Source organism: Anser brachyrhynchus (genome assembly GCF_964034855.1).
Source record: "Anser brachyrhynchus genome assembly, chromosome: 16".
Taxonomy (NCBI): domain Eukaryota; kingdom Metazoa; phylum Chordata; class Aves; order Anseriformes; family Anatidae; genus Anser; species Anser brachyrhynchus.
Genome location: NC_137734.1, coordinates 10,188,287 through 10,213,731, shown reverse-complemented (window position 1 = coordinate 10,213,731; position 25,445 = coordinate 10,188,287). Strand labels below are relative to the sequence as shown.

At 45.4% G+C, this 25,445-nt stretch overlaps 2 long non-coding RNA genes across 2 annotated transcripts in view; both read right to left on the bottom strand.

The window, feature by feature from the left end:
* LOC308178636 overlaps window positions 1–25,445 on the bottom strand; it is a 99,265-nt gene that overhangs the window by 21,420 nt on the left and 52,400 nt on the right. Inside the window, exons 9-13 of the long non-coding RNA XR_013939862.1 lie at window positions 22,667–22,766; window positions 22,269–22,406; window positions 21,909–22,029; window positions 12,762–12,981; window positions 12,519–12,608 (exon numbers count right to left, since the gene is read on the bottom strand). This is a non-coding gene — a long non-coding RNA (uncharacterized lncRNA). The remainder of the gene's footprint in view (window positions 1–12,518; window positions 12,609–12,761; window positions 12,982–21,908; window positions 22,030–22,268; window positions 22,407–22,666; window positions 22,767–25,445) is intronic.
* Window positions 1,212–12,505, bottom strand: LOC308178638. The gene is made up of 2 exons (XR_013939867.1): window positions 10,784–12,505; window positions 1,212–1,880 (listed from the first exon to the last, which is right to left on the bottom strand). It is a non-coding gene; the product is annotated as an uncharacterized lncRNA (long non-coding RNA).

Sequence of the window (25,445 nt, the reverse complement as noted above, 5' to 3'; positions counted from 1 at the left end):
CCTGGGGGTCCTGCTCTAAGCCCTGCTCTGTTTCTCATATTTGCTCACTAACTCCACTCAAGCATTTTAATCCCACCTACTGCCAGGACAGAAAAATAAGAACTTTTACTGTTTGGAAATCAAGCTGGAAAAAATAAAAAGAACACTGTGAGGGAAGAGCTACTGGTGTGCCAGAGCTATGGCCTTTGGAGCCCTGGTCCTGGGCTCCCACAGTGCCCCTGGACACATGGATGAGGTCCTGCCCTGTCCCCAGTGTTGGTCCAGCACCACAGCTGCTCAGCTGCCTCCCATGGTGCTGTACATCTTGATACCACTGTCGCTGCTTCCTGCGGACCAGGACTTGCTGGCAGACTCGAGAACAGCTATGTTTAGTGTGGGAACAGTTATGCTTAGTGCGGGAACAGCTACATTTCTGCTGCTCACAGGAGACCTGGTTATGACACCGCAGCAGTGCCCCTCGCTCCGCAGCACAGGGGCGGGCTGCACCACATCTGAAGGGACGAGCAACCAAGAAAAACGGCTGATGTCAAGCCCTGGAACCAGGGACACAACAGAGGCAGCTGGCTCTCCAGCAGCCTTAACCCCCCAACTCTCCAGAGCAGAAGGGCCAGATCCCCCCAGTGCTGCAGCCCCAGACTGGCTCTGCTGCTGGTTGTGCTCCCAGTCTTGGAGGCAAGTATGGGGAAAGGCACTTTTCATGCTGTAGCACTGGGTGTGCATTTCATTTTCCTTGCCTCCATGCCCTCAGGGTGGTTGTTGGCTGCAGTAGATGGTGGGTTATATTTTTCTAGCCTGTTGTACCCCTCTCAGGAGAAGTTGTTACAGTTGTAGTTGTATTTTTCCAGCTTTTCCAAGCTCACCAACTCCCCAGGGTGCTGTTTGCCTGAGTGGTTTGGTACAGTTTTATTTTTACAATAACTATTACACTTTTTAATTTTATTTTTGTATGTTAATTAAATACTTTTTAATCACAATGCAGACGCAGTTGTAGGGGCCAAGAAAAATACATAAACAAGAAGAGAATCCAAACATATATCTGCCCAGCGTGGTACAGAAAAACTTTCCAAACCCACGTTCAATGTAGCCCAGTCCTGGATCTCCACAGTAAAAACCTAACAGAGCACAGCAACCAGTAGTACACTCTCCAGGTCACTGCAAGCCCTTTGCCTGGACAATCAAGGAGGAAAATAAAATTTCAGAGTGCACACACAAGAGAAATGCTGAACTATGGCACCACAGCAGCCCTGGAATCAGAGAAAAGTGCCCTGAGGTTGATGTAGGGCATGGTCCCTGCTACCACAGCAGACATCCCCTTAGCAGCCAGTCCATGTTGTGCAGCTGGAGCACCATCACCAAAGCCACCACCACCAGAACGTGCTGGCTCTGAGCACGCTGCTGATGGGGTTCTCTCTTTGATTGCATTAATTATCGACAAGCTGTGGGATGTCTCAATTCTGGTCTCTGTGTAGGTCTGGTACCACTCAACCTGGGTCTAGCAGGAGACGTGAGTCCTTGTGAGCTTTGCTCAATTGCCCCATTGCAACTTCCTGGCCCTGAGCAAATACGCCAAGCTTCACCCTTTTAATGTAGTTCTTTAAACAGTGTTTGTCAAATCGTGCTGGAATTGTATAGCAAAAACATAGCTCTTCTCAGCCGTGGACCTGGACACCAGTTAGGCTTGCCAGTTCAGCTGTTACTAAATATTTTCTTCTAGCCCAATATTTATCCCTGTAAAGCCTGTAGGGAATCAGTTTTTCCACCTATGCACATGCAGCAGAAAGGAATCGAAGAGACCACTGACATCTGGAGGGACAAGTCCTTGCCGAGCAATGTCAAAGCCATCTCTCCAAAGTGCTAGTGCTGTAAAATTCCTGCCATGCCTGAGAAATAAAATGTGAGATTTAATTTAAAGTGAGAGATATTAGGAGGGAGAGCTGCAGGTGATGAGGTGAAGGCATTTCTTTGGCTCAGGGCCAGGAGGGTAGGAAAAGAAAACAAGCTAGATGCGTTATATCCTACATACCTTGGCAGCTCAACAAAGTGACACTCATGGAGGGCTCATGAACGAGGCAATTAATGACAGGGAAGCTGCAGCACGAGAAGCACTGCACAAAATCAAAGGCAAGGTTCATTCAAAGCACAGGACAGACAAGGCCAATAAGAAAAATCCAGTAATGGTGTGTGTGCAAAAAGTCAATGTACTAGACGTGCTGGAAGCAGGGCAGATATTTATTCTGAAACCTCACACTTGCTCCTGGCACACCTGTCACCCTGTTTTTACTGTTTGGCTAAGCAGTGGTTTCTCTAATATGTCCATGCACCTGAATCATGGTAAAGGCTGGAGATGGTGCAGGACAGAACAGCAAGATATGAAGACCTCTTGTTCCCAAACTCAGGTCTAGAATACTATTGAAATAAGTGGTGAAAACCCCAGCCATAGAGTCATCCAGTTGCATTCAAAAGCAAAACAGCATTAGACACATCCTTGCAAGCATCCCTTGCAAACACATTGAATGAACGCCCAGGCTGCCTCGGTGCTGAGTGGGGTGTGCTGGGCACAAGCATAGGGCAGCTGCTGCCCCTTTTTGGCTCTGCTGCCACAAGCTGCAGCTCGGGTAGTCCTGGGGCTGTGCAGCTGCAGACCATCCTCGGCAGGAGGCTTCCTAGGGACAGCTTACTGCTTTTTATGTCTGTTGTGATCTCGAGGACTCTTCCAATCACTTGAAGATATTTGGGGGCTGGGCCATGTCAGAAATGTTTTCTTATTAATTACTATTATTACCAGAACGACTTTTGATGTTTAGCTTGAAAAACTCCAATTCAAACAAACATGTCCAATCTCTCAATCTACAACTAGGCAGAGAAATTAAAGTAGTTTGACTTCATAAAACACATTTTGATTAAAGTAGATTGTTTCATGGTGTTGCTAAGAACATTCAAAGAATATCTGAAAGACAATATTTGCTCAGAAATCTCTGTTTTCAGTATTTTCCCCACAATAAAGTTTTCCCAATGTTTTTGCTTATTTTTGTTTCATAGAGAAACTAACAGCCATGCATGGCCCTTACACAGAAACACTGAAGTCTGTCTAGCACATGAGAAACTTACCAAATTTGTTGTAAATACATTTTTTGTTGTTGTTGTTTAAAGTAATTTATAGCAATTTGATTAGAGCATTTTAAACAGTCTTCAGCTCTTCTGCTCTTGTAATTAGTCTAAAAAGACAACAACAAGGCTCAGCTGCTTGGCTGCCAAGCAGAAAGGTCAAATTACTGACCTCCATTTTGGGGTATCGGTTACAGCCACCTCAGCACTCCCCATAGCCTGCTGCAGTTGGCTGCCTTCTAAATATAGCTGCTCTTGGTTGTAGGATCTTCGCTCCTTGTATACAATGGCAATTTGCTTCATCGCTCCCCCCCAAAAAGGATATCACAGGACCCTGGCTGTATGTCATTAAAAGTTACAGCTTGTGTGCTATCTTATTTATTGAGTGTTGACAGAGACTTTGATGCTGCTGGTACACCCAAGTAGAGACAGCACTGTTTAAGCTATTTAAGCTTAAAACAGCAATGTCGGGCCATATAAATTGGCCCAAATTAAGCTGGATGGAGCAGCTTGACAAAAAACCTCAGCAAGTCCTTTTGGACAGAAAAATGAGGTTCGTAGATATGTGCTACACTGAAGATTGTCTTACATTTCAATCACATGAGCATAAGCAGACCCAAAATGCATGACTCAGACAAAGCAAAGAAATGCAGGGATGGGAAATAAGATATCAGCAAGCCCCTGTGGAAGCGAAACAGCTCCCCCACCAACCTCCCCTCCTCTCCAGCACCATGAGTGATGAGACAAAGCCAGCCCTAGAGCTGCATTTTGGCTAGTCCTATTTTTAGACACAAACGTGTTGTTCATACGAAACCCTTGGGGTGTCTCTTGGCTTGGGAAGTCACAGCTCAGCGGTGGGGAACTGGGCCATTTTCCTTCCGGGAAGGAGCAGTGGTGGTTGCCAGCACCCCACAGCCTGCAGCAACTTGGGTCTGAGCAGTGTGCTCCCTCCCAGTGGCCCCTTTCCTTTTCTCTCCTGCTACAGCATGAGAAAGGCATAAAGCACCTGTCCTTAGAGAATCCCTATCTCTGAGGAAAAAGTAGAGGGCTCCCTCAGCCCAAGAAGTTATCTACGGAGATAACCCTGTAAGAATAAAGAGCAACCGATTGTGCCACCCATCATCTGAGACCAAGGCTGGACTGGGGGGACAGAGATAAAAGTCTTTCAAAACATGCAGGGGATAAATGAGAAAGTTTGGCTTGCACAAGGCATTTTTGACATTCCCACGTCTCAAGTGTCCACAACTTTAACACAAACAAATTCAATGCAGATAAGAACTTTGACCCTATATTCTTCTTGCCCCTCATTTCAAAAAGAGCAGCAAGAAGGCCCTCATGCACTAGGGCTCACCCAGCACCCTGGCTCGGGCCCTTTTCTTATCCCTTCCGGGGGAAGCTCCCTCTGCAGCCCAGCCAGACTGCCCAGGCTCATTTCTGAGCAGTTCTGCCATGCAGTTCTCATTTGGCACCTGCGGGCTCTGAGAAGCAGCAAATAGTTGCTGCCAGGAGTGCTGAACACTCACCTCGATGGACTACTTGCCAGGTTCTTATGTGCCCAGAACAAAAGCCTGGTTCCCACACCTCTGAAACTTTGGGGCATTTGAAATCTGGATCCAGATCTGAAGCTTGTGGCTGGACTTCCATCTCCAGGGTCTCAGTTCGGAGATCTGTTCATAAACACTTCTACCACGGGCTCTTTCTCTGCCATGAACCAGTAGTTACTGCTGAGAAATTATGCTAGACCTGACCGCAAGTGGGAATAGAACTGAGTTCGCTCATATAATCAGCCATGCCTTTTCCCTTTTTCATTTCTGGGTAAGATACACACGTAGGGACGGGGCTCATATCTATGTGCATGGTGCTCACAGTCCCGGGATACACACCTTGGAGTCTTCTCACTTGAGAGCTCCTCACTGGAGAGCAGCTCCTGAGCTTTGCTTGTCACTCAGAGCAGGAGCCACATGTTTGAGACTTCAGCATGCAAAGTGCTTCCGCATTGTCAATGAAACAATGAGCATTTTAATATAAATTAGGAGAAGCTGCCTATGGGCTTGTAACAGGAGAACTTCAAGCCTGCACATCCAGGCTCCAAGCGCGTTGCTTTAAAGCCTGCTGCAAAGCGCTGCTGCTGCTCAGACACAAAGGAGGGGAGAACCGTGGACTGGGGGTTACAGTTACACTGCCACTGAACCACTCTGAAACACCCACCTTGGTACCAACACCGTCTCCTGGACCTCAGGGAGCCCAGCTTTGTTTCAGCATGGGTTTCAGGAGCAATGCTCTGCCCCTCCTCTCTCCTCCTGATGTTTTGCTGCTTCTGGTCCTATTCCTGCATTAAACATTCCCCAGACATTGAGGACTCCCTGGAAGAAGATTCAACATGGACTTTATTCTTCACTGACCATTTTCATGTCACGATACCTTTTTAAGATCAAAACCTGTTCTGTAGACACTTTCTACACAGTTCATAGGACTTGTGACTTTCTTCTAGGATCCCCTACATTCACTGCATGCTCCAGCATGACTGTTAATTACCACGAGCGCAGAGTATTAGTTTCTATTCACCGAAGAGGTAAAATGAGCTGACGGTGGTGGGGGGAAACAATGAAATATAAACCATCTTCCAGTTCATCAGCAAACTTTTCGCTAACCCTTTGCATATTCAGTGCTTTAGGGGTTAATAACATCTCTTAGAAAGCAAAAGGTTTCCAGCTGTAATTGGATCCTTTGTATGTGCTTTCCGCTATAGGAATCAACTTAGCATTGACATCCTCGTAAAAATTTCCATTAGATTGAGGACTGAATGCCCACTAAGGCTCTGTGTGGTTTTGCAATTGATTCACTGAATGAAATCTTATCTAAAATCTTTTTATTTTATGCTATTATGGGCACAGGGGAAAATAGTGATGTAAAAATTTTCACTGCTTTGTTAATGCACAGTGCCTCTTGGAAATGGCCTCCAGGTTACCTAAAAAGATTGCCATTTCTATTTCCCACTATTTTGTTTCATATTACCAGTAATTGAAAAATGTTTCATTTGTTACGAAGTTACGTATCGACACTTTGAATTGAATTCAGAACCTTTACCTTTCATCATCTTATTAGCTAGCTTCAGACAGCAACGCATGCTTTCCATCGGGGCTTGAAAACACGGTTCAGCAGCTTGCTTTCCCCCAGCAAGCCAATTTTTACAAAATACACATAAAACTGTTCCTATGCTTAAAAGATGCAAAGATGCCTGGCCACCTGGAAGTTACAAAATTGACTTTATTTAGCATCGTTGCTTGCTGAGCTCCAGAGAAAACAAGGATAGGTCAGGATATCGCTTACACAAATTTTTAACCTCACTTCTTTAAAACAATGCCCACTCAAGAACAGGGAAGCTGGAAGAAGACAACCATTTTGTCTGTGCTTAAGATCTGCAGGGATATGGGGGTTAGTTACTGCATCTTCTCTCTTCCTTTTCAAGCTATAAAGAATAATCTTCCAAACAAAAATTGGAATTGAAGCCAGAATGACGGCTGAGCTGAGGAATTACCAGAACTCTCTGCAAATGCTTTTTCCTCCTCCCAGCCATGCAGGTCAGACATTCCCACCTACCCACTGCAGCTAGAGACACCCATGTGCTTGCACCCTGTGCTTCCAGAGCACACAGCCCGAGCCCCAAACAACAGTAGAGCCCTGACACGTGCATGTGCAGGACACCTGTATGCTCGCCCCCTGTGCACAAGCACTCAGAGATGCTAAATTCAAGCACATGGGTTACGCAAACGTGCGCTCATGTGCAGTGCAATGACATATGGCACGCATGTGGCTCATACTCAGAAATGTTTTGGAACTAATAGGTTTATTTTCCTTTTTTCTCTACCGCTCCTGGCCTGGGAACTTCCAGTGCCCCCGCAGCACTTGCAGCGTCCCCTGTACCAAGCTTTAGGACACTCAGGCCACAGCACAACTCCATCCAGATTTGGCCAGGAGATGCTCAGCATCTGCTCGTACGCTCATTGCAAAGCAGACACTGTGCAGGTGAGTTTGTCTTTGCTTTCCTCCCTCTCATTTCAGTTGCAAGAGGTCTCTGCAGCACATAAGAATAAAATAAAATCCCCTGCCCTGCTGCTGGAGGGGAGGTGAGGCAAGGCAGCGCTGGAGCAGTGGGGAACAGAGCACAGCTGGAAAGCACCACGTGAGCCCCAGAGGCAGGATGTGTCCCTGTCCCTTGGGCCAGCAGCAGCCAAGGGGCCCTGCCTGGCCAGGCTTCTCTGCAGGAGGAAACTCCTCAGTCCAGGATCTACGGTTCTCTATGCAACACTTACAATAATTTGGATAGAGCAATCCAGCATACCCTAGTGATGCTGTATTTTCAGCTTTCCAAGCATTTATTTCCAGCTAAACAGTCTGGAAATATTTATTTTGTTAAGCTTTTCTTTCTGAGAAAGCAATTTTTCTAACTTTTTAGATAACCTGTTTTTTTCTTTTTAAAAAAATCTCATTTCAAAATTAAAACGTACAGTTTTTAATTTGCGTGGCAAGTGCTCTGTCCTTTCCTCTGCCTTCCCACATTTCTTCAGTGTAAAAACAAGAGAGTTGGGGAACAAGATAGCAGGAAAGAAAGGAGACAAAAACAACCAAAATCGGAACCAAAACCATAATTTCAAAAGCATTTTTCTTATTTGTGTTTTCTACCGAAGATGCGAGAAACAGTTCTTTTTCAGAAAACAATGGGGAGAAAAAAAAGCAGAATTGTTAAAGTAATATTAATGGGAGTAGTCATTTTTCCTAACAACCCACATCTGGCCTGGCTAATCCTGAAGGCACCTGACATTAGACGAGCCACGGGACCCTTGGCTCTGCAGCGATATTTGTCATTAGTCCAGGAAGAAACCTCGAACTGGCAGAATTTTCATTCCCTGCATACGCGAACACACACAGTGTGACCACAGCCTGGAAACTCCCCAAGACGACAAATGAGCTGAATCCCAGATTTCATTTCAAAGCCAACCTCAGAATTTCCATGGTACACTGAACCCTCCAGCCTTCCATCCAGAAATCAATGAGGTGACACTGGTATAGAAAAGAAATATTGTAGCGATGAAACGGGGCCCTGAAGTAGCTGGCAGTGACATTTTAAAAACAAAATGCCATGTGAAAAAATGAAGTCAAATATCCTTTAATCCCCACAACTCTGCAGTGTCACAGACCGATTAAATCCTCGGCTTTCTGCTGAGCTGGACAACTGCAAAAGGATGCCCTGCGATAGACATTAGGAGGTCACCTCTCCCATCCCACCACCTGCACAACTGCCCATGGGCCTAATGAACCGCGTGGAGGAGGACTGGCAGGATTTCCTGCAAATTCACCTTCACCCCATAAACCGTAAGGCATTGCTAATGTTTCTCTCTGTCCTGCTAAAATCCTGCCCCTGGATCAGAGGCGCAGCAGAAGTGAGCTGAGCCCCCAGCTGAAGTTCCTTGCAGTCTCTTAATGTAATTTACCATTATTTTGGCATTAGATTTATAACCCAGGCAGCCAGAAAGCAGCGAAGTGAAGCAAGCAGCCAGTTTAGAGCCTCAGCAGTGCTTGTGAGGCTGAAATTTAGTTTAGGAGCACCACCACCTGTGCACACTCCTTGCTCCCACCCCAGCACACAGACCTGTCAAGCCTCAGACTCTGGGCCCAAACCTCTCTTGGCTGTGGCTCCTTTCTTATCCACCTGAGCGAGCTCAATGTGTGCATCTGCAGCATGCTGCCACTGCCGCATCCTCTGCTGGGACACCGGTGCCAGCACAGCTGGTCACAAGCTGGTCATCCACAGGTTGCCTAGGAGCACTCTGGAGAGCTGCCATAGCACAGCACTGCTAAAATTCATCCTCAGGCAGCAGCTTCAACCTCCCCCCATCACAGTACTCAGCAAGCTTGGGGACACATCTATCAGGGGACTTGACATATTTCCCCTCTCCCCACAACCATGCCTTGATGCAGCTTAAGAGCTCTGCAGTGTTATGTTTTAAACCAGTAATGACGAGCTGGTGACTAAAATGGCGACATCGCACTGAAAGAACCCCTTGCCTGTAAGGATTAAGTGCCCACCTGTCCTTATTAGCCATAATATCAATAGGAAACAATGCTACTCACTTCAGACAGAAAATATGGACTGAGATTTGTCCTTTCCTTCATGTATTTATCATTTAAACATTCCCATGATCTGCATTCTCATTTCAATGCCAGACTGCAAATGGCCCACTTTGTGCTGGCCACCATTCAAATGCCTTGTGTAGAAACCTTAGAAAGAACAAACTATAATAAAACTGTATTAAAACACATCCTCGCTCGCAGTTGAGACCCCATAACCACAGACCACCCGTAACACTAAGACCTTGCAACTCAGCCCAAGAGCAAAGTGAAGAGCCTTTCCTCAGGTCTCACAGCAAGTCCAGGAAGGACCAGAGGAGACATGTCCTGTCCCCTTCTGCCAGTCCTGTTAGGGTTGCTTGCCCTTCCTGGGGTCACATCACCCCTCCCAGGGCAGAAATATGCCCAGCAGCCCATTCTGCAGACAGCTGACAGAAGATTGGGCTCAGCACACCTCTAGGGAAAAACCAACCTGACTGCAAGCATGGACAAGGTGGCAAGACAACATGGAGGAAGCAGAGGGAGAGCGGGCTGGGGTGGTCACACACAGATGGGACCATCAGCCAATGGGAGCACCAACAGCACACCCCTATCCTAGGATTATTTTTTAAGCACAGATTTTTTCAAGGCTGTTTTTTGAGGCCTGAGCTCTGAATTTCCTTTAAAGTGAAGCCCCACGCCTGGCATGGCAAACTCAGCGTGCATTTCACAGGTTCCTGGCTTCCTTCTCAGTACTCCCTCAGGCACGGGGCACTGCAGGATGTGTGCCCGCAGCACCCAGCGGGCTCAGCTTATTGCCAGCAGCCAGCAAAGAGGGAACCTGCAGCAAGGGAACAGCAGAGAAGAGCCAGCTGCTGTGCTGGCATCGCTTCATCAAGAAGAGGGCACGCATCCACAGCCTGTGGTGGTCGTGATTTATACCAACATGAGTAAGATCAGAACCAGGCCCTTGTGCTTAGTTACGACAGTAAACGCAATGGGAGCTTCGCCTCTTCTCCTCTGGGTATGTGCCTTCCCTGCCCCTCGTGGTACCAGCACAATAAATAATGCATTCCTGGAAAAGGAGATCCACAGAGGTTTCCATAAACAATTCAGGATTTCTCCTTTAAAAACCTCTGAAATATTCTCTTAATGGCTGAGCCATGTAAGTCATTAGGTTTCTGTCAGTGTGCTCAGTACATATATATGTGCCAGAGACCAGAATCCTGGTGGAGTCTGTACTGCAGGACATCTATAAAAGAAAATTACAGTTTAAGTGTCCAAAACAATGATCTGTGGGTGGTCCTCTGGATAGCAGATGGGTTTCTACAGTGCACATATAGCTATTAGTAACAAACACCTCCTTGTTTTTGTCTCAGTAGCCCTTGCACATGAAGAAGAGTTAGTGCACATGGGATTCCCAACCTATGGATTAGCAGTTCATATATCTTCCCTGCAGAGTGCACAGTTCTACCTGTGCAACTCTAGTAAGTCTAACAGCATTTTCATTCCAGATGCAGCCACTTGTAGATGTTTATTAGCATAAAGCAATAAACAAAAACTGACTTACCCTCTGCTCTCACACTGCTTTGTCTTCCATTCAAACAGGGCAGCACTGAAAATGCAATTAAAGCATCTTTTCCCTTGGTATGTGGAGACATGTGCAGAGCAGGTTGGACATTGCCTGCTTGTCATTCCAGCTTTTCCCACAGATTCAGAGCAGAGCCTCTTTGGTCTAAGCACACTTTCAAAAAAAGATCTTAAAATATCACCTTAAACTTCCCAGTTTGGGTTTAACCTGAACCACATCACTCTTCTGAGTTGGAGCGTGATCCAAGGAAGAGCTACATAAAGCACACTGGGGTGGGAAGGAACGATGAGGGTGGGGAAAGGGCTAACAGGCAGGACAGGAACCTTTTAAACCAGGTTTGCATTTGCATAAATTGCACCATGGATCCAAGCCCTGAGGGTAATCAGTGTACCCACATCTTCCCACAGCTGCAGGGAATCTGAAATTTAACCACCCCACTACCACTCTTTTAATTAGAATGCCAAGCCAAAGCTTTCTCACAAGGGTTGTGACTGGAAGCAGCAGCCCAGTAATTTAAGAACGCTGTATACTAATAGGCTATTGGGACGAGTAGTGATACGTGTGTGTATTAAGTTTAATTCAGACTTTTGGAGAAACTAAAAAGGAAACAAAAGTATGACTCGGGATAAGCCACTTCTCAGCAAGTAGCTGGGGCTGTTAAGTGACAAGGTCAAAGACCTGTGGCCACAGAGACCATGGTTACAGGCTCAGAGTGGGCAAACCCACCAGCAGTCATAGCAGAAAGCTGAAATTTGGGGGTCTGAGGCCAGAGCCTGCCCTGTGAGTGGAAAGAACCAAAGTGCACCCTTTGAAAAGGGGAAATGGGGGTGCTTAAGCAATAAAGGATGAGGATGCATGCAGCCTGGGCAGAGGGAGCAGATGCACGACTGGCACCAGGAGCACAGTACTACGTTACTGTCACTTAGTTCACACTTGGTCCCTCTGGCAGACACCACAGGAGCAGGGAAGGGGTAGGGAGTAATTAAGGTGGAAGGTGTTCTCTTAGGAGAGATGGGCCAACACTGTCTAACGCCAGTGAAGGCGGTGTTAGCACAGCAGATGGCTGGGTGGCACAGGGAAGCCCTGCTCGCTGCGGCTGAGCAAGCTCAGATTTCAGCCACGGGCTGTCCATCACCAGCACTGCGCTCAGCACGGGCTGATGGATGAGCTGCAGCCCAGGATAAATTCGCCTCCCCTGAGCTCTGTGTTGTGCTAGCAAGAGCACTGTCACTATCCCAATGGTTGTCTGCCCAGGTTGTGCTGCAAGCTCTGCTGTTTTGCAGTAAGGACATATTTACACCAGGAAAAATCAATAGGTAGTGCAAAGGGTAACAAAGGGTTTGGTGCTAATCACCTGAGAAAGCACTGCTGGTTTATAGCTCTTACCTAATGGTGTGACGGCTTGAACAGATCACCTCTGGCCAACCTGTAAAGAGCCAGTCAGCTGCAGATCCAAGAGCTGGCTTTGTGTATCACTTTTCTAACCATAATTACACATTAAAGAGAATATAATGAAAGATGTTTTGCAACAGCTTAAAAAAAGGAGCAGACGACAGGCTTGTGGAGGAAGTGGAACTGCCTGCCTGTGAAGGCTCACACCTGCTGGGGAGAGCTGGGTGTGACAGAGAAAGCTTAACCCCTGTATGCACCTGTTGTTGGAATGGACATTTGGGCCAAAAAAGTACTGAAATTATGAAAGTTCTAAAGCACTCACTCCAAAGTGATCCAGCTCATAAGCACTTCCAGGGCACACAATGTCTCGTCCTGCAGAGCATTTCTTCAGTTTTCCATCTCGGAGTAAATCCTGGAAGAAGATGTCACCAGTCAGTTCTGAGAAGTGAGGGTGTCATTAGCATGTTGCTTTAATTGTGTTTTAAATATTATATTAAACAATTTTTGTACATTTCCTAAGAAGAGTCTTCTTTCACGAGGTGTCCCAAGTCTCATGTCAACTTACTGTGGCTCAGATGTGTACGTGAAATCCAATTAGCACATTCCAAACTTCATTTCCACTGAAACACAATCAATTGTAACTTATTTTCGATTCACGCTGCTTTCTCTAATTGTTAGCTCCAGCCTCTGCTGAATAGGTGGTTAAGCAAATTATTCCGTCTCACGTATGAAAATTGTGCTATTTATGCTGGCAGTTTTCATGGTTACTGATGAGGTTTCTTGAGCTAATGAAATAATGAAAACACAAAACAGATTTACCTTTCTTAATAAGGAAAAAGATAATGAACTAAAATTAAAATTGAAACTCTCACTATACACAGAGTTACTGTAATATTGTTTCTGTTTTAAATTAATGCTTGTGCTTTTTTATTTTATTTTTTACATGCCCATGACAAAGCTAGTTAAAAATCCACTTCAACGGGGGCATTGTAAAGATGCTTTTACTTTATTGCATTTTTATAATAGAGTTATGGGACGTACAGTTTTGGTGACTTTTCTCTGGCGTGTGGTTAGGCACAAGCAAGAAGTCAGCACGTTGGTTAGACACTGTGCCAGCTTTGGGGAGATGTGTCCCTGGGAGGGAGGGTGGACAGAGCTGGCTTTCTGTCACCTTGGTGTCCTCCCATGCCCAGGTGTTGGACTGGCACCTTCCCGGCACAAGTCTAATGGGCTTTGCATTGCTGAAGTCCTGCAAGGTGGGCCCAGCTCCTGCTCACTCTCTGCTCTGCTCCTGGTGCTGGCGACACGCCTCACGAGGAAACTGTGCCAAGGAGAAAGCACGGCCAGGCTGCATTTAAAAAGCCCATCCTCACACCCCAGGACCACTGGGATGAGGAGACGTCACAGTGCTCTACCTGCCAAAGCCTTCCTGCTCCCTCTAGTTTGCCCATGCTGGGTTTGAAATGGCCTGGCAGTATTTTGTTGCTCCATCACCCGTGGCCCTGGGTGGCTGTGGTCTGGGGAACGAGGCAGCCCCTGGCACTGCTCTGAGCCAGGAGCCTGCAGGCCTGCAGCATCTCTGTGTTTAGACACACATTTCCAGAGCTGAGAGTCACCCGTTTTCAGTGTGAAGAGATCTTGGTTGGGTATACGAGATCTGGGAAATTCAGTCCGGGTCGGCTTTCAGGACACATCGGTATTTCTGTCAAATTACCTGGACGGCAGGTCCAGGGTGGCCGCTGGGTGCTGAGGCCTCTGCCCCAAGCCCATTCACAGCCAGTGCAGTTTGCTGGGGAGGGACAGCAAGGAGCAAGGAGGGACCAAGGGAGCTGGGTGCTCCCCGGGTCCCCATGCTGGCACGTCACCCTGCCCCGATGTGCTGTATTATGCTACAAATCCCCCCACGCTTCCCCTCTCTCACTGAGCTCCCAGCTCAGGCATCCCTTCCCTGTGCCACAGCACCCACAGTTTTCTCCTTAAACGTAAAACAATTATGCGTTTCTGTCAATAAATAGCATGCCATAAATTAGCGGGCTCGCTGGCTCCCTGCCTGCCACTGGGGGAGGAAATGGCCCCATAAATATTTGTGCAAGACATCAATAAATTTGAAGTGTTGACTCGAGCACTCAGCTTCCCTATCTGAGACCTGGAGCAGAGCTTCCGGAGCTCACGTGGTTCTGCCGCGAGAGGCCAGCACTGGAGGCCAGTGATATTCCCAGGGCGCTGAAACCAGAGATGGGGAGAGAAAAACCTTTCTGAACTCCTTTGCAAGGTCCCCTCACGTTACTGATCCAGGTGGAAAAGGTCCTTGCCATTCAGGCAGGGAAGGGTCAGTTGTAGGAAGGAAAGCGTTCCTCTGGCCTATGGCTTCTCTCCGTTTTTTCTGTCTCCTTGGATTTCCCAGTTTGTTCTTGTCCTGACCGATGCGTCCTGTGGCCGGACAGCCGAACAACCCCCCGCAGAGCTGCTTTAGGCTGTGCACAAGAACTGGGGAAGGTCAGCTTGTGCGATCCCACTTTGTGCTGTTCTGCTGCAGGACATTGGGACAGCAGCGTCAGGAGGGCCCCTCTGAGTTTTTAAGATCAGCACAATTTAATCTGGGTTAAAAACATTATTTTGAAGTGCCCCTGTTTTCACAGTGTTTGAATGGCATCACATCAAACTGGAGGCTGTTTCACTGGCACTGCTGTGTTATTCCTTGTCTAGGAGCATTTAGGAACTTTTGGACTTCAGTGCTGACTTCTCCAGGCTTGCAAACTTTATTTTGGGAAGAATTACTCCATTTTGTAATGCTCTCATACTTACACCAGCACTGGATGCTCTTCTCCAGCTGAACACAGTCTTCATTAAGAGTAGAAAATGTGACTCAGCCATTACATACTTTGTATTTTTCTCTCTGCTTTGTGTCAACACATGTACGTACACATCCCAACCGATGCAGGGAACGTCCCCCAGGGAACAGAGCTGTTCCCATCCTCAGGAGATGGTCCAAGCAGTTTGCTGAAGCTTTCATTTCTTGTAAATCAAATATTTGGAAGTTTTGTCTAGAAGAGCTTTTTTGCTATTTAAGTAAAATTGAAAAGTAAGGGAAAAAAGAGCCCAAGGATGTATGGAAGAGGTGAAGGTCAGCAGGCTCCCCCAGCTCAACATGGGGCTCCTCTCTTCCGCCCCTGCAGCCAACAGGGTATTCAATGGAAGCAAAGACAAAAGAGAGAGTTTTGTTCCTATATGGGCCATAAACTCTCCTAAATTCTCAATCCTGAAGGCCACAGGTTGTGACAGCTAATTAAAAATAGCTATGAACACAGCACATTTGCCAACCTTGGACTGCAGGGGCGAAGCAGACAGGCCGGGAAGATGCTCTCTCTGCCCCTCTTCCTTCAGTGCTCCCAGTTACTGCCCAGCCTCAGCTCTCCCAGGAAGAACGAAGGCGAGGAGGCTCAAGAAAATAAATAAATAAATAAATAAATGAAATTTAAAAAATGAAACTCAAGCTATCAGTTGTCAGATTTGTGATAATGCTGAATTCCATAATCATGATCCAGGCTACTCAGAAACCATTTTCTAAGGCTTAGTAGGCATCTGGGAGCGAAGCAAGAGAGGTATCTAGTAAGCTACTTGTGTTTCCAGGTTTGCTAAAACAATTGCTTTATCTCTCAATTTCCTGTGTATTGGCACCACTACTGGACACACTCCCTGCGAGCATCCCGTCATGTTGGGGATCACAGCTTGGCCATGGCAGAGCCCAGATTTGGTGTCGATGCCACTTGCAGGCACCACTGGTCCATGGAGCAGTCCTCTCCCCTCATGCCATGCAGCCAGCCCAGTTGCTCCCACTGGAGCTGCCCCAGGTTGCACAGGGCTGCTTCCCTCACCAACAGAAAATTCCTGTGTAACCAGGGCCCCTGGGGCTTGCTGGCTCTGCGGTCACACATTGCTCGGGTTCAGCCTTTTCCCCAGTCCAGCCTGGCACCCCCAGCTTCCACCCTGGAATCTGCCATTTTGCTGCGGCCAGGAGCTCAACATCATGTTCCCTCTTCCCTGTTGGGACCTGGCTGCAGGTTGTTCTTTCCATGCTGTTTACAGCACAAGAAGGAACACTTTTTCCCCAACCTACTGCCCATAAAAAAAAGAAAACTGGGAAGCAGAACAAGAATTCTTCCCAGTTTGGGGCATCTTTTTTGTTATTTTGCAATGGGGAAAAGGACTGGTATACAGCAATTGGGTTTGTTCCTGAAGTTATGCTTCATGAAGTTAATACTTTAGAGAAAAGACAAAGCACTGCCAGTGAACTGAGACCCCTTAGGGGACTGTATAGCTGCTGGTTGCATGGATACGTGCACGTCAGTTGGGTTCAAAGCTAAGGATTCACCACCAACAACCTCATTCTTGGCATTTCTAAGTCTTCAGCAGCAAGAGGTTCAAGTTCAACCCCACCAGTCAGGCCTCCTATGAAAACACAAATCTTTACGACCCTTGCCCAGATAAATATTACAGCAAGTTAGAAAAAAATGTAAGTATAATTAAAGAAAAAATTAAAAAAAAATAAAAATTAAAATAGTAAGCATAATAAAATCAGACTAATACAACTACTGAAATGTGGCTGCAGGGAAGTCCCAAAAATTTGCCTTAAATCTGCAAACTCCCATCAGACATCATCAAACTGTTCAGAGAAGATGGCATTTGTTTTCTTTGTTATCACATCTGCTTGTCCTAGCTATGATCTGCTTCCTGCCTTATGCTGATTTTCTCTCTCTTGTTAAACATTTTGATTTTGTTATCTTAAGAAAAGCAGTGTTGTAGAAGAGTAAAATTAATGTATGGAGGAAGAAGTGCTGACTAAGAGGATTTATGCTGGCAACTTCATGTGCAAAAGTCATTTTTCAAAGGGAAAAATGCATGCCACACTTCCTTGGCCATCAGACATCACTCCCTTGAAAGAGTTTTTTTTTTAGCCAGGCTGATGGGACAGGCTCTCATTATCAGCTGGCAGCGCACCTGCAAGCAGCTTTCTGAAGTTCACAATTGGAACCCAGCACCAGCCCACAGGAAAAAAAAGGGGGAAAAAAAAAGGCAAAAAAAGGGACGAGCAGCCAGATATTTTGTCTAACTATCTTTCCTCACTAGGGCTCCTATTCTCAATTCACTGTGACCTTTAGAGCGCTAAAGCTGCTGCAGGGCAAACAATGCAGCCCCAGCCTCCTCAGGAAGCCCCCGCTCCTGCCCTCCTGGCTGCGAGCGCCTTGCTCGGGCGCTGCCAGCCACACACACCGCGCGGCCCTACGGGAGGAGCGGGGATGACGCACCAAGTCAGTTTGATTTGTGGAGTCTCTCTGAGTAGGATGTGCAAAATAAAGACAGATGGCAATGGATAAACTCCAACGACTGTGAAGCTGCCATTAGCAATAGCTCTCACACTGTGCAGAGCGCCCTCAAATGAACTTCCCCGTGGCCCAGAGTCCCCAGTGACACAGATACTGCAGCTCATCTTTTAGTGAGAAATTCTGTGTGTTCTGCCATTTTACCATCTCATTTTTCTTTTTTCTTTCTTCCTTTCTTTTTTCTACCAGCCTCCTGATCTTGCTTTTAAACCACCCATTTTCACATCGCTGCTCCTGCAGCCACCACTGCCCAGCGGTGGTGCCTTGATGAAGCAGGGAGAGCTCTCACCTTCAGGGTCTACTTGGGAAACCTCTTTCCACATCAAGGCTTCAAAACACCCTCTGAGCTGTGATTTCCACGTGTTCCCATCACTGCACACCGAGGTGCTAATTCCTTAACGCCCTTTTCTCCCCGGGATTTTTACAGGGTTACCAACCCTGCTGAACCTCGGCAGAAGGGCGCAGGCAACAACTCCAGGCACATTTCTTCCATGGGTTCAGCTTCTCTCATTCTTTACGTAACCTCTGAGTTCAGATGCCAGAAGCCTGCAGCTGACACATATGTTATTTCATCCAAAGTAAATGTGGGCACATTAGGGTTTTCTGATGCTTTTTTTTTTTTCTTAAATATATCAATAGAAATTAACTGCTGATGGCTTTTGGCTTTTTCCAGAAATGAAAATAAGAAACAAAAATAATGAAAAAACACAAACCATTTGGGGTAGCATTTTTATAACTTGTGGCATTCTGTCTGATTATTATTAGCATGGAAGATGGGATGAAGGAAATCCCACACGTCTTCAAAGGGCAGCTGAGAACTAACTGGGTCTCCCCAAGCCAGATCCCCAGTCCACCAGAGGCTCAAAGTCAAAGCCTTCAGTAGCCTTAACAGCAGATTTCCAAGCCACTCTGGTGAAAGCAAAGAATTTTCTCATATGTGCAAACACACCTGACAATTGGCATAATCCCAACGCACACACATTAGGTCAGCTGAAATATTCCACTGTATTGACATTAATTCCACAGCTCAGGCCCAAGATCATGTTCTCATTTGTCTGAATAACAGAGCATTTAAATATTTAGTTCAAATATAAAGACCTTCAGCTTCTATATGGATGGAGGGGGGGGGGGGATCCAAAGGACAAAAGTTTTCCTTGTAGCATGCACTGCACTGATTTCCAAACCTTGGCAGCCATGAGAAAGACACAGTGACGGCAAAAGTCTGGCCAAGACAAATCTATAAAATTTGCACTGTACATACAGCCCCTCCACTGCATGGAGACCTAATAAGCCCAAATACTTTCTGCCCCTCCAAACAGTTGAGCTCCAGAGGTTTCCCAATGGATTCTAGCGGGGCCAGAAGCGTTGAGACTTTATTATGTAACAACCCACATTATTTAGTGAAAATCTGGAATACACTTTATTAGCTGGGGCTTTGTTTGGTCAGGAAATACCTCCAGACAAATGTGATGACACAGGCATTTTTAATTTGCCACTTCACGTTCATAGCAAATTAGGTGATTTTACTTGTTATCCCCTCCATTAAAAATGACAGGCTGCAAGGTTAGCAGTTTCCCTCAGAAGCTCTTGATGACATTGCAGACACACATAGAAAGCACGAGCACATCAGAACGAATTAAGATCACCTCCATTGCCTATAATCTGAAACACTCCATGTGGTCTCTCTTAACATCAGTCCTCAATGCCAGCACGCTGGAACAGCATGTGCAAGTGGTTGGAGGGAAGGGAAGGGAGAGGTCAAATACTGCGTGCTCCATACGATCAAATTTGTGGTATAAAACCAACAATTACCAGTGCAGCGGTGAGTAAAAAACAAACGTCCTATCTATTACCCAATTTAGAATGCCAATGCGATGCCCTCAGGACTCTCGGTCCTCAGTTATTTTTTTGACATATTTGGTAACACATCAAGTCTCCATATCTGCTCTCAGATGAAGTTGTTGGGCTCTTCCATTTGTGAGCTTAAAGCCATTTTCATTTCAGAATGGACTTAGGAAAAGGCCAGCTAGGCTGGTGCTGAAGTACAAGTTGAGTACAATAGGAAAAACGTAGCAGAAATGATGTTAAGTGTAAAATATTTAATCTTGTCTGAATATCACTGGAGCAGCTCAACACAGACCCAAAGGAAACACTGAAAGAAAAAAAGGAAAGAAAGAAACAAGGGAGAAAAACAATCCCAGTTTTCTGTACAATTAGAATTAGGAACTGAAATGTGGCCAGCATAGAAACATGCACTTTTGCTGGACTTTGGTCCAGAAAATATTGAAAAATAAATAAAAATAGAACAAGTAGAGCTGGGCAATAAACACATCAAGAGCACTATTATCCTGGTGGATTCTAGGTAGCCACGGTGAGTCTGCAACTGCATGGTTTTTGGCTGGAGGTTTAATGAAGAAGACTGAAGGTCTGCCAAACTGTGATGAACGAGACTTGTGCAGCTCCTGGGGCTTGCTGAGCGAGGGGAAGCATTGGCGGAGGTCTGAAGGCTGGCTGTGGTGCGTGGGTGGGGATTCATTGAGGACCTGCTGCTCCATCCATCAGCAGCACGGGACACCTCACCGGTGTGCCAACATCATCTTGGAGAGCACCGGAGTAACGGCTGTTTGTGTAGGCTGGAGGACACCGCACAATTGCTCCTCGGTTGCACTTAGCTATTTTATGGCGAGGCAATGAGGTAGCGCTGGGATTTTGAGGAATACCAGGTGCGCCTCTGAGAAACTGATTTCCATTCTGGGAAAGAAAGCATCCTGCGCTCAGGCCCCCAGCAGGCTGGCTGGGTGGGTGCCTGCCGACCACCTTATGCACAGGAGGGTGAGGGTGCTCACCCAGCTGATCAGATGAAGCCAAATGCCACCGCCAGGTCAAGTGAATGTGGCCTGTGTTCATCAGCACTGCAAGTGATGGAAGCTCCCTGGCCTGAACAAGTAAAATGCCTTTCAGAATTCATTCCAACCCCAAAGAGAGAATCCCACGATGAAAACATTGTCTCACTGACAAAGCACTCTTCCCTGGAAGCCACCTCTACAGATGAGACATGGGAGGTTTACAGATGCTGAATTTTGGCTCTTGGAGGTGTGGGGTCTGAGTGTCACAGAGGTGTGAGCACGCTGCTCTTGCTTCTGCTGGAGCCATTCTGTAGCCAAGCCTAAATGCAGAGATCGCCATTTTGGTATTTTCTTCCAGCTTCAGATGAATAAACTTTATTTTTAAAGCAAGAAGTGCCAGATGTATTTTCAGACATACCTGCTCAGTTGCCACCATGCCTCACCCTCTTGCCACCTCAGCTCTGCTAATCAGCGGGCAGTAAGCACACTGTTTACTTTGTCTGCCCTCCTGTGTTTTAACCCTGTGTATAATTGCTGAGAAACCCTCTCTACCTAAGAGTCAGAGGAGACTCTTTCTTTGTGTTTCTTTTCACTCAGAAGGGGCTGAAGCAGCAATCTTGACTTAAAGGCTGACTCTGATTGGAAAATAAACAACTATAAAGTACAATAAATCCCATTGAAGAGTCCAGTCAAAACATCCCAATGAACAGCTAATGCTCTACTAACCAAATCCAGATGTCACTGCCTTGTCTGGCACTAATTGGTTGACTGGAGAGTAAGTAACTGTGTAACCTGAAGGAAATCTTTACTTCTTGCACTTGGGATGAGTTGCTAAGTCAGAAAATGATTTGGCTTTGTTGCATTTCTTAATTTCCTAACCACAGAGGAGTCACAGGCACCTGCTCTCATCAGGAACTCTGCTGACATCCTCCCGGTGGCAGGACACGGTCCTATTTTAAACACCTCAGAAAAAGTTTCTCCAGAACATGAAGCCGCCTCCGACATCTGATGTTCCTTCATTCCCAAACATTGCATGGTTTATTTGTTTAACTAAAGGACATGCCCAACCAGACTGCGGTGAGGTTCTTAGATAAAGGTAGTTGCAAATTCCAGCTGGATGCTTTTGAAACACCAAAGAAAACACCAAGGAGAGCAACTGCTTTCAGATATAATTAAAAAATAAAATCAGAAGACTGGAGATGAGTTTGGAAATAGAAAGTTGATTTTTAAAATAAGATTTGTCTCATGCACCTGAATTCCTATAGCTTCGGAATTCCATGTCTGCCTGCACAACTCTGCATTGGCAGATGACACACAAAGTGACTAACCAGGATTTTCCAATGACTTTTTTTTTAGGCATATTTGACACGATCATGTTTTAGAAATAATTTTATGCAATAGCACAAAGCACCGTGTGCCTGGAAGGACCTTCTCTGTTTTACCAGACTACTTCCCAGTGCCATGATTCTGCACACCTTTACTTACATTGTTTTCCTTCAAGTAAAGATGTCTTATTGGCTTCAGTAACTTCCATGACATTCAGAATTGCTATTCATAATTCATTCAGTTCCATGCTGAGCTCATAAAAAGAGGTTCTGTGACATTCCTAAAAGTTAATAAGATTCTGTTTAAAAACAAAACAAAACAACAACAAAACTGTTCATATTCCATATCATTTTAATTACTGTCAAAAATATCTTTAATTTTATCAAATAACTTACTAAAATAAACTTTAATACATAGTTCTCTTGATATCACTGCCATGTTGTTTGCATTTTATAAGAGCATTTTAGAAGTATGTAAATTTGCACACCAAAATCTAACATTGAGCTTCTGCTTACTTACATATAAATGATTTTTTAATGCTTGCTGAAAATAGGAGCCTATAACCTGAGCCTCGAGCAGCAAAGCCATTTTTTCAGTGGAGCACTGTACAGTGTAGCATCTGTCCAGACACATCCAGCCGTATCTTTCACTCATGAACTGCAAGTGGATAACACAGGATTTGAAATACAGTAGACGGCTGTGCAAAGCATGAACAATGAAAATTACATCCAGCCTTTAATCCAGGGGATTCTGGCCTGAGCTCAGCCTCCATGGATATACATATCCATTCTGCATTTAGTTCCACATATTCCAAAACTGGATGTTCCCCTAGAAGAGTCTCAAGGGAGCAGAAGGGGGATTAAGCAGCTTTCTCTCGATGTTTTGTTATTAGTATTATACATGTAATATGCACTCACACATGCAACTGTGCTGCACAGTCTTCGACAAAGAAACTCATTTCTTCCAAGATACCAGAAAGTTTCACATTTCAGGTACTGTCTTTGTTTTGTTCTTGGTCTTGGGAGAGAAATGATAGAAAAGAAGTGGGAAGTTATTCATGCACTGTACGTTTGCAATCAGAAAAATGTTGATGTCTTCCTCCTTCAAGTCTAAATGGAGGAGCATGTCCTGCCAATAGGACTCTAAAGGCAAAACGAGCTCTTTCAGCAAACTTCTCTTTCCAAGCTTTTAAAACTGCCAGAAGTTGATTTGGCTTTAGCAGTGGTGATACCATGGAGGATTTCTCTCCTGTAGATGTTGGCTAGATATCAACAAAAATAAAGCCACCATCTTGCTGGTACAATCTGGCTCCTGTCAGCACCTTCACAAGAAGGCCCAGAATGAAGCATGGGTCCTCCAAGGACCATCACTTCTACCTGTTCTTTTCTTCTCAGCTTCCTGAAGGTCTCACTCTGGTATCTCTCACCAGCAGGAATTAGATGCATCGCTTGAACACCACCAGGAATGTTTTAGAACATGTGATGCATGAAAGTACCAAATTTAAACAGACAAACATTGAACCACTCACCATAGTGGAAGAGAATTAAATGTTCTGTTCAATTTTATTTCAAAAGTTCCTAAAAAGAAACTGTGGGATGTCAGGAAGAAAACACCTATAAGAGTTAAATTTCTGTTTCTATCAAGATGGAATAATTTGATAGTATGGATAAATTTTGAAACAGGTTTTTAATAGCAGTGCAGAGCATCAATTCTTACTGGTACTTAACATTAACAGTCTCTTTTTATGTCTAACCACTTTAGAGCACTGAAACACATCTTTAAAAAAGAGTCTTTGAATTTGGCAGCACAGCTGATGGCTAAAAGAAACTGTTAACATTCAGCTGAGTGGCATGTGGAAGAAACCCAGCAAAGTAAACTCAAGGGTTAATGAAAGTAAATGAGATAATCCTCATTGATCCCCCATAATCCCCACGGTCTGAGCACAACTGTCAATCATGGGGAGAGACTTTTTTCAAAGCTATCCCTCTGTGAATAGGTCATTCCAAGCTGAACATACTTTATATACACACATATATTCAAACATACACACACACACTGAACATATAACAAAAATCTTAGCGGGGAAAATTCCAAAATGAAGGGGAATATAAAACATAGCTAAAAAATATGGTGTGTAAATTTAAAAAAATATAAAGTTTCTTTTAGCAGTTGAATTATATTTGAGCCATCTGCTCATACTACCTCACTGCTTCCCACGTAAGCTGGTAGCAAGTAAAGAATCTGTTGGACCCTTCCCCCCAAAAAGCCGAGAAACTGTTCCCATAAAATTAAAACTTACTGTTTAACAGGTCAACCTAAGCAAAATACAGTCTGGAACATAAAAGAAATTGTTTCAATCCTTCTCAGAGAACTACTGACATAAGAAATGCATTAAATCAAGTGATGGCATGTCAGAGGTTACAGGGCTGCTGCAGCGTTCCTGTAGGCATCTGGACACCAGGACAGAGGGAGAAAGGGATGTTCAGTGCCTCTGCAAAGCCTGAGCTCTACATCTATCTCTTCCAAGAACTGCACTGGGCTTGAAGGCAGTCTGAGGCATCAGTCTTTTTCTTTTAACTCGTTTCACTTTGGTCCTTGGCTGCATGAGCATTGCTGTGTGCTACTTGCACTGGCACAGCCAGAGAGGGAGCTGACAGAGTCAGGGCAGGAGCTGGCTCGGGGAGGTGACAAGATGTGGAGGCATCTGGGTTCAGCTTTACAGAAGGGCTTCAGCTCTACAGCCCAGGCTTTGCCACAAAGGCTCAGTTCTAAACGTACACCTGATTTTGTGAGAAATGTATTCAAGATGTTTGGTGGGTAGAGATGCTGTTCTGTACAATAATTATAATTACCTGCTTCCTCTGTGAAATTTCCATATAGTACTCTGCTTCTGGAGTTCTTGATATTATAGCAATCACCTACAGAGAAAGTCTATAGGGTTCAAGAGAAAAACAATCTTTCTACAGAGAGTTCAAACCTGCCTGTAATAATGTTATTACATTCTGCAGAGGAAAAGGAAATTGTCTGTCAAAGGTTTAGGATAGAAATGCTTCACACCACCCAAAGGTAACTCTTGACAACCCAGTGCAAGAGCCACTTTCCACCTGTAAATATTCAGAGCAAACTTTGCTGCCTAAGCCATCTCTTCTAACCTGAGGCTGAGCTGGAAATAAATGCCCCACTATCAGGTTTAAAGAAAAACCAGCTTGGTAGCCATTTGGCCTGCAGCCAGGATTACAGTGTTAACTTCACGTCTGTCAACCTGTCACTTAAACATTTACCAAACTACTGACCACTTCTATTAAAAGACCATTAAACCAGGATTAAGCTTTTCCAGGGTTAAGCTGATGTAAAAATGCAAGGAATGTCACACCAAGGGCAGATCATTTTATTTGTACTGTAAACAGGCAGAAGATGGAGGATAAAATGGTACGTGTTTATTAAATATGGGAATATATCTCTTTTTCGCATTTTTCCTTCTTTCAGCTTCCTAAACCTAGATCCCATTACCCAGTGCCCTGAAAGCTGCAGAGCATCACAAGGCAAACACAGAAGCCTCCAACTGCCTTAAACGCAGCCCCAGCTGCTTTACAACAGGTCAGCGCCACTCTGCCTGGACAAGGGGTGCAGTACAGAGTGCGGCCATAGTGCGGGGTAATAGCCGTGGTTATAAGCACAGCCTTTGGTTCGTGTGTT